The following is an 8,602-nucleotide window of genomic DNA, read 5'->3' on the forward strand; positions in this document are numbered from 1 at the left end:
AGACAGAGAGAGAGAGAGAGAGAGAGAGAGAGAGAGGCAGAGGGAGAAGCAGCCTCCCAAGGAGCCGGGAGCCCAATGCGGGACTCGATCCCAGGACCCTGGGATCATGACCTGAGCCAAAGGCAGATGCTTAACCATCTGAGCCACCCAGGCGCCCTACTGTTGATATCTGTTTCCACCTTCCTTTCTAGCTCTGCCGTCCAGTTCTGGGACACCAGGGCTACGCTTTACTCGCTGGTATTGTCAGCACCTGGCACAAGTCTAACCACTAGAAGATGCTGCAACTCAATGTTGAGGGAAGAAAACAAGACAAACTCTTGGGGAATGATCACATTTAGGAGTAGGAAGAGGAGCCATGGTGAGGGTCATGTGAGGGTAACAACCCTGCAGAGCATTAAAGGACTAGGGGAGAGAATTCCAAGGACGAGGAAATGGTCAGCAATGTCAAATGCTACAGGGAGGCTGAAGATGAGGCTGGGGAACAGGTCACAGATCTGAGGATGTGGTGGTGTCTGGCTGCCTTCAGGAAAAACATTCCAGTAGCATGAGAAAGGAGTAGAGATTCGAAGGGCTCAGGAGAGAGGGAGTGGTGAGGGAGCAGTTCTTTCCTGACCTGACTGCTACAGCATTTGACATCCACCCTTCCTTTATTAAATCACTTTCCCCTTTTTTGGCCTCTATGATGCAACATTTTAACATCACCTCAGATTCCTTCAAGGGCTCCTTGTTCTCTATCACCCTCTAAATGTCAAGGATTCAGGGGTTCTGTTTTTAGCTCTTGTCTCTGCTTACTGGATAAACTCTCCTATTCATGACAATTTCAATGATGCCTACCTCTAGGCAAACCCATATCCTTATCTCCAACCTGAGTCTCCCCAGGCTTCAGGCCCATATTCATTCATTTATTTATTTTTATTTTTAAAAGATTTTATTTATTTACTTATTTATTTATTTGAGGGGGGGAAAGAGAGAGAGTGTGTGCAAGTGGGGGTAGGGGCAGAGGGAGAGGGACAGAACCCCAAGCAGACTTGGCCTGAGTGCGGAGCCTGATGCGGGGCTCCATCCCATGACCGTGACATCATGACCTAAGCTGGAACCAAGAGTCGGACGCTCAACTGACTAAGCCACCCAGGTGCCCCCAGATCCATATTTAGTTCTGCCCAGTGGACCTGTAGATGCCCCAGAGGTACAACAACCTCACATTTCTGAAACTCAGCTCCTCTCCTGTAACTAAAACTCTCCCCCAACACCTGCTTCTCAGTTTCCACTGATTATAGCTCTACTACCAAAGAATCTAATACCCACTACCACTGCTTAAATCCTGGCCCTAAAATTTCTCAGCTGCATTAATACAATCTCCCCAAGTCAAGTCTCAATTCCTTCTTCCAGCATTCTCCACCCTGCTTCCAAAGACATCTTTTTTCCCTAACGTGTAAAAAAAAATTGACGCATAATTACACACAGTAAAACATACATTAAAAGTGTACAGCTTGGGGCACCTGGGTGGCTCAGTCGTTAAGTGTCTGCCTTCGGCTCAGATCATGATCCCAGGGTCCTGGGATCGAGCCCCGCATCGGGCTCCCCGCTCAGCGGGAAGTCTGCTTCTCCCTCTTCCACTCCCCCTGCTTGTGTTCCCTCTCTTGCTGTATCTCTCTCTGTCAAATAAATAAATAAAATCTTTAAAAAAAAAGTGTACAGCTTGATGGATTTGAACAGAACTATCATCCCAACTGAGATACAGAATATTTCCATTGCCCCAGAAAGTTCCCTGATGACTCTTTGCAGTTGAACCCCTGACACCCAGAGGCAAATACTGTCCTAATTTCTAGTACCAGAGATTGGTTCTGCCTGTTCTTAAACTCTATGTAAATGGAATCACATGGCATCGATTATTTTGTGTCTGGATTCTTTAGTTCAACATAATGTCTATGAGATTCATCTAGGTTGTTGCATTTACCAGTAGTTTGCTCTTTTATATTGCTGAGTAGTGTCCAGTTGCACGGATATACCACAGTTTATTTTTCCATTCACCTATTGATGAAAAATTGAGTTGTTTCCAGTTTGGGGTCTTATGAAAAAGTTGCCATGAGCATTTTTGTAGAAGTCATTTTTGAATACATATTTTTAATTTTAGGTAAATATCTAGGAGTAGAATTGCCAGTTTGTAGGGTAGGTGTATGCTGAACTTTGTAAGAAGCTGCCAAACAGCTTTCCAACGTGGTTATACCATTTTATAATTCCACCAGTTATGTCTGAGAGTTCCAGTTGTCAAAAGAAGTTTTTTTAAAAATGCAAATCTGTCATACTATTTTCCTACTTTAAACTCACCTCTGGCTTTTCCCACACAGGTTCAAATTCCACACGACATAGGCAAGGCCCTCCATTTTCTGTCCTATTGTCGGGCCTCACGTGTCTTGCTATGTCTCCACATGCTCACTTCTCTCCAGTCTACCAAACTCAGTTCCCTCAACTCATGATGTTCTTTCACAGTTTTGCATAAGCCTCCCCTCTGCCACAAGGCCATTTTCTTCCTCATTTGCATATCTAATGCTTACTCATTTTTTCAGAGGTGTTTGCTGATTACTTCACATCTGTACCCCCACCCCTGTGAGCTAATTGCTGCTATTCCCTGCTCCCCTGACGTACAGGGTTTAACTCCATTATAATACTCTGCTTGAAGTACTAGAATACATTATTTCCTTCTCTCTACCTGACCAGTTCCTGGAAGACACTCTCCTGTTCCTCCTACGACTGAACGATGGCCTACCTCCAGACAGACACTATGCTAGGAGCTGTGCATAGAATGAGTAGTAAAAACAGTCATGGTCCAGGCTCCCACGGAGCTTAGGGTAGAGTGGAAAAGACAGTGAAGTAATTATACTCATAAATGCAAAATTAGAAACTGAGTTAAGTGTTCTAAACAAAAGGAATGATGAGTCTATAAGAATGTAAAAGATGAATCTGTCGTAAATGGGGTGGAGGAGGGGGCATGAAAGAAAAGTTTCCCTGAGGAAATAATGTTTGAACTAGGATCAAAAGGAAGCACAGGAATTAAGTAGGTGAAGTGTGTTCCCTCCTTGTGGTGGGAGAGAAGTTGGGTCTGTTCAAAAAAACCTGAAACTAAGCGGGTAAGGACAGAACAGGGACTGATGGCCCCACATGAGGGCAGAGAGCTCGGAAAGCCCAGAGCACAAGTTGCTGACGACTTGGTCCCTATCTTGCTTGAGACCAGGGGGCAGGAGAACTGGTAGTAGTATCCTTTGCTGACAGCCCTGATGGCTGCCCATCGTCTGTCATTGTACCCAGCACATGGTCATGCATAATAGACATTTATGAATAAATTTTAGAAGTGTTCAAGAAGTTGACAGCTAAAGGAAACAGACTATGTTATCCTGAGTGGGCTGCAGCATTGAAGGAAGAGTGTTTTTAAGAAAAGGCACAACGTAAAATTTGTTGAGAGACTACAGCTAACAGAGATCAAGAGATGAAGTACGTAAAAGAGTTGGGAAGGGATGCAATCACAAATACAAAGATTATTAGTTTTGAAAAAGAAGAACAATTCTTCCTTTGAGGTGAGAGAAAGGGCAGGAAAATGGGGACAAATCTAGAGAAAAAACACTTTTGGGAGAGACATTATTATAGTCACGTGGCACCGGGGACATGTTCTTGAATCCATGTGATGCTGTCAGCCCCTTTTTCTCAGCTGTGCCATGGATCCTGCTCATGACCACAGTCAGCTGATCTATGGAGTGGTGACCGTACAACTGATTAGGTGCTAGAAGTGTTCACCTACATTCCCCATCCCAATAATTTTTCATAATAACTCTGCAAAGTATAGAGTTTTAGGCCCAATTCACAGATATTTATGGAACTTATGTTCAGAGAGGTTAAGAAGCTTGCCTCAGTCTATACTGTCAGTGAGTGGCTGACCTAGAATTGGAATCCAACTCCATCTAACTCCACCACAAGAAGCCACAGCACATTGGGAGCCTGGTAACTCTATTCCCTTTTCACTGGTTTCAGATGTTTTGCTCCAATATGGCTGGAACATCATCTTTAGTGAGCCTAGGCACGGTGCAAGGTGGTAGAGGCAGTTAATTTGTATAATGTGACTCCCAGGGTCTCAAAAGAATGAATGAGGAATAAAAAGGAAATTTGGGAACCTGGAATGTAATATTCTGACATAAAACACATTATCCTCTTATTGAGAAGGATCAGAAAGAAACCAATACTGGAGCGCATCACAGGCTAACCCAACTAAAGATGGGACAATGACTTGTCCATAGTCAATGGTATGGCCAAAAAATACTATGGAGGTGTGTCTTCCTGTGACCTTTTGAGCTTAGTACACAAATGCTATCATAACTTGAGTGGTAAGTAGAGTGATTATGGGTGGGGCAGCACTAAAAGAAAAACCTATCCCATGGAAAGCTACAAAGCTGTGAGGGTCCTGGGCCAGGAGACAGGTGGCCACACCAGCAGAGAACAGTAGGTGATGTGGGAACCAGCCCCATCTGTAGAGAATAGTACTGCTGGAGTGATCGCAATTAGAGCAGGGCAGGAGAGCCCAGTTTGGAATGGTGCTCTTAGGGATCTTAACGGGAGATATGATTGTGTATCACTACTGCCACCAGATAGGGTGGCCTCTTGGTCATTACCAAGTTTCTTTACGATATCTTACAGTCTGCACTTACAAATTGGGGCCTACTTTGTTGCTGCAGTTGACTCATATTTATTTAGCATAACCTAAGACTCAGTCAAGCCTTGGCATCTTTTCCAGCTTTAGGAGCTGTAGTGGGTTGAACAGTGTCTGCTCCCCACCCCCAAATTTATGTCTACTCAGGATGCGGCTTTATTTAGAAGTAGTTTGTAAAATAAGTTAAGATGAGATCCTACTAGATTAGGGTAAGCCCTTGGTCCAATGACAGGTGTCCTGATAAGAGACAGAAGAGAAGTCACAGAGGAAAAGGCTGTGTGAAGATAAAGGCAGAGACAGCCACAAGCCAAGGAACACCTGGGGCCACCAGAAGAGGCAAGGAGAGATTCTCCCCCGGAAGCTTTGGGGGGAGTGTGGCTCTGCCAACACCTAGATCTTAGGCTTGTGGCCTCCGGAACTGTGAGAAAATAAATTTCTGTTCTTTTAAGCCACCAGCTTTGTGGTACTTTGTTACAGCAGCCCTAGGAAACTAACACAGGAGCTGAGGTTGTTCTTCCTAAAGGGACAACGTTGAAGGGCTCTCCAGCCCCTAGCAGCCCCTTAGGGTACCTCCATACATATTATAAGTGCCAAGAAAAAATGTCTCCTAGACTTTGAACTGTGGGAGAAGCATGATGTCTCCTGAGGTAGCATGGAGGGCTCAATGATAACAGCAGATAGAATCTGGAAGACCCAAAGGCTGCACATCAAAAGGTCTTATTGTATGGCTTTAGCTTGGCAAATTTACTAAGTGTCAGGATGTGGCCTCTAGTTTTGTTGATCTCAAGGCTGAGTTAGCCTAAGCATGATTAGCTAAATTATGCTAATCAAACTCACAAGAAATAAAAATTAGGTCGCAAATGTATTCATCTGCATGTGTGTGAGAAAAAGAGAAAGCTTCTCTTGCAGTAGCCAAAATACTCAGGTTCACAACCAGGGCCAAGTCAGCACACCTGGAAGCTGATCAGTGCCTGTAAGCTGCTTGGAATCAAAGCAAGGAGGCAGAGTACCAGCCAGCAAGCAAAGAGGAGGGAATGCCATCCAGGCGATGAAGAAGCCTAGTAACCCTCCCCATACCACAGCAAGGTATTTGTCTCCGGCACCACAAAATTCAGGCCTGAAAGTCTGCGGCATTCACTACAAGTTTCTAGGACTCTGGCTTCTGTTATGTTCTGGGGCCAACTGCCCCAGTTCTACCCACATAGCTTTCCTCTAAATAAAGTGTTAAATAATTAAGTCTAAACTTGCTACATTATACTTATGTTCTGAACTGGCCTCCCTAAGTCCACAAACCAGGTCACCTTGACTAATGTACTGGGCTCTTCCAAATTCACGTTTACAATTTGCTTATTCCCCTAATAACTAATACCACCTGTATGAATTTCCTCTGGCTGCTATAATAAATTACCACAAACTTGGTGGCTTAAAAGAACAGAAATTCATTCTCACAGTTCTGGAGGCCAAAGGTCCAAAATCAGTGTGTCAGTACAGCTGTGCTTCTCTCTGGAGGAGAATCCATTCCTTGCTTCTTCCAGCTTCTGGTCACTCCAGGTGTTCCTTGGCTTGAATCCACAATACTCTCATCTGTCTTTGTGGTCACACTGTCATGTCCTCCTCTGCTCTGTGTCTAATCTCTCTCTGCCTCTCTGGGGACACTTGTGATAGTATTTTTTCCAACCACCGATAGATAATCCAGAATGATCTCATTTCAAAATCCTTCACTTAACCACATCTGTAAAGGCCCTTTTTCCACATAAGGCAACACTCACAGGTTCCCAGGATTTGAGGTGGATACCTTTTGGCATTGTAGGGCCTACCACACTGCCATGTGTGGATTTTGAAGACTGGGACCTATGTGTCTTGATTTATCTTCAGTATCTCATACACGAACGGACTGAACAGGTAAAGTAAAGCAATCTTATCTCCAAATTCTAAGGCACCTCACTACCACTAAATACTACCAACATCCCTCTAAAAGGGAACCCAGAACCTTTATACCAAAGGCTTCTCAAGCACAGGTCAAAATGATAGGGTTTCATGTGTACATGGTTCAATGTGAATTATTTCTGACAGTGAATCCATCCCTTCAGGCCAATCTTTCTGTATAAATATAATCACAATCAGCATCATCTTTGACTATGATATCAAATATCTTATGTGATTATCTTTTGCCCTACCTGTTCAAATCCTTTCTACCCTTTCAGGCCCAGCTAATGACCCACCTTCCTGGGAACCCCCCATGATACTTTCTTACCCTCACATCTCATGATCCTGTCTTCCTTTTTGTGAGTTCTTCCTGCCCACCCAGAGGAATCATTTCTGCCTGGGACTTGGTAAACTCTTCCTGAGTGGGATTTTCTTTCTCAAATAACATTCAATGATGGATGTGAGGGCGATCTGGCTGCGACATCTGTCACCCCATCAATCGTCAGGGTTGATGCGGCTGATCTGGCTGGCTAGGCGGTTGTCCCCTTCCTCCCTCACCGCTCCATGTGCATCCCTCCCAAAGCTGCGTGCTCGGTCAAAGAGGACGACCTTCCCCAATAGAGGAAGACTGTTCTTCGGTCAAGGGTATAGGAGTAGCTGCACTGCCCTGCTAGAACCTCCAAACAAGCTCTCAAATAACACTCAATGAATACAATACAGTATATTGTTGGAATTTTGTTAAATAATTGTTGGTTGATGAATGTAAGGGGAACTCTTAATTGTTAGAGTGCAGATTAGAGTCCATAACAAACTAAGACTGTTCTGTATGCTGAGCCAGAAAAAAAAACAACAAAAAACCACAAAAAAAACACTGGTTTTCTTGGAGGGCCCAAGAGAAGAGGGGATATGTTTTGGGTCAACTGACTTTAGAAAATTAGGTGACTGTCTCCTGGAGGATGAGATATTTAACATTCAACTAGAAAGGAACGTTCTCTCACCTAACTGGTAACTGGTAAGACACAGTCAGGAAATGAGAGAAGTGATTTTCTAGCAAGAAGACTGGTGGGAACCATCATCTTCCAGTAATGCACCAAAATGACCAACACAAAGAGAGGAGAGGTACCCGCTATACATTCTCTAGGCCTTTTAGAAAACATGGGGTTGTTCCTTTGGCCACATATACACAAATCCACAAGAAAGGTGATATTGTGGACATCAAGGAAATGGGCAGTGTTCAAAAAGGAACGCACCATAAACATTACCATGGCAAAACTGGAAGAGTCTACAATGTTACCCAGCATGCAGTTGGCATTGTTATAAACAAACAAGTTAAGGGCAAGATTCTTGCCAAGAGAATTAATATATGTATTGAGCATATTAAGTGCTCTAAGAACCGACATAGTTTCCTGAAGTGTGTGAAGGAAAATGATCAGAAAAACAAGGAAGCCAAACAGAAAGGTACTTGGGTGCAACTGAAGTTCCAGCTTGCTCCAACCAGAGAAATACACTTTGTGAGAACCAACAGAAAGGATCCTAAGCACTTGGATCCCATTCTTTATGAATTCATGGCATGGTAAGTGTAAAAATAAATAAATAAATAAATAACCTCAAGACTGTAAACAAAGAAAAAAAAGAAGGAAGACCCTGATGACTGGAGTCACATTTCAACTACAAGCCATGATCTTCATATTGCTAAATATAAACCTCAACCACCTTAGACACAGACACAACTGATCACTCATTCCTCCTGCTTGAAACACTCTCTCCACTTTCAGGAGACCATACCATCTGGTTTTTCTCTCTCCTCACCGGATGTTTTTTCTCAGTTTTCTTTGCGAGGTCCTTGCCCTCCTCTGGACCTCTAAATGTCCACATGCCCCAGGGCTCTTTATTCAGACCTTTTATCTTAGCCATCTATCCTCCCTGCCAGGGACTAGGTGAGCTCACTCAATTTCATGGCTTAAAATGTCATCCACACAG

General features: G+C 43.8%; 1 pseudogene; it reads left to right on the forward strand.

Annotated features, from left to right (window-relative positions):
• Positions 1-7,707: 7,707 nt before the first annotated feature.
• On the forward strand, positions 7,708-8,199 carry LOC114200525 (large ribosomal subunit protein eL21 pseudogene; annotated as a pseudogene).
• The last annotated feature ends 403 nt before the right edge of the window (positions 8,200-8,602 follow it).

Source organism: Eumetopias jubatus, unplaced genomic scaffold (assembly GCF_037043125.1).
Source record: "Eumetopias jubatus isolate StellerSeaLion01/CBP00866 unplaced genomic scaffold, mEumJub1_p1.0 scaffold_7, whole genome shotgun sequence".
In the NCBI taxonomy this organism is placed as follows: Eukaryota; Metazoa; Chordata; class Mammalia; order Carnivora; family Otariidae; genus Eumetopias; species Eumetopias jubatus.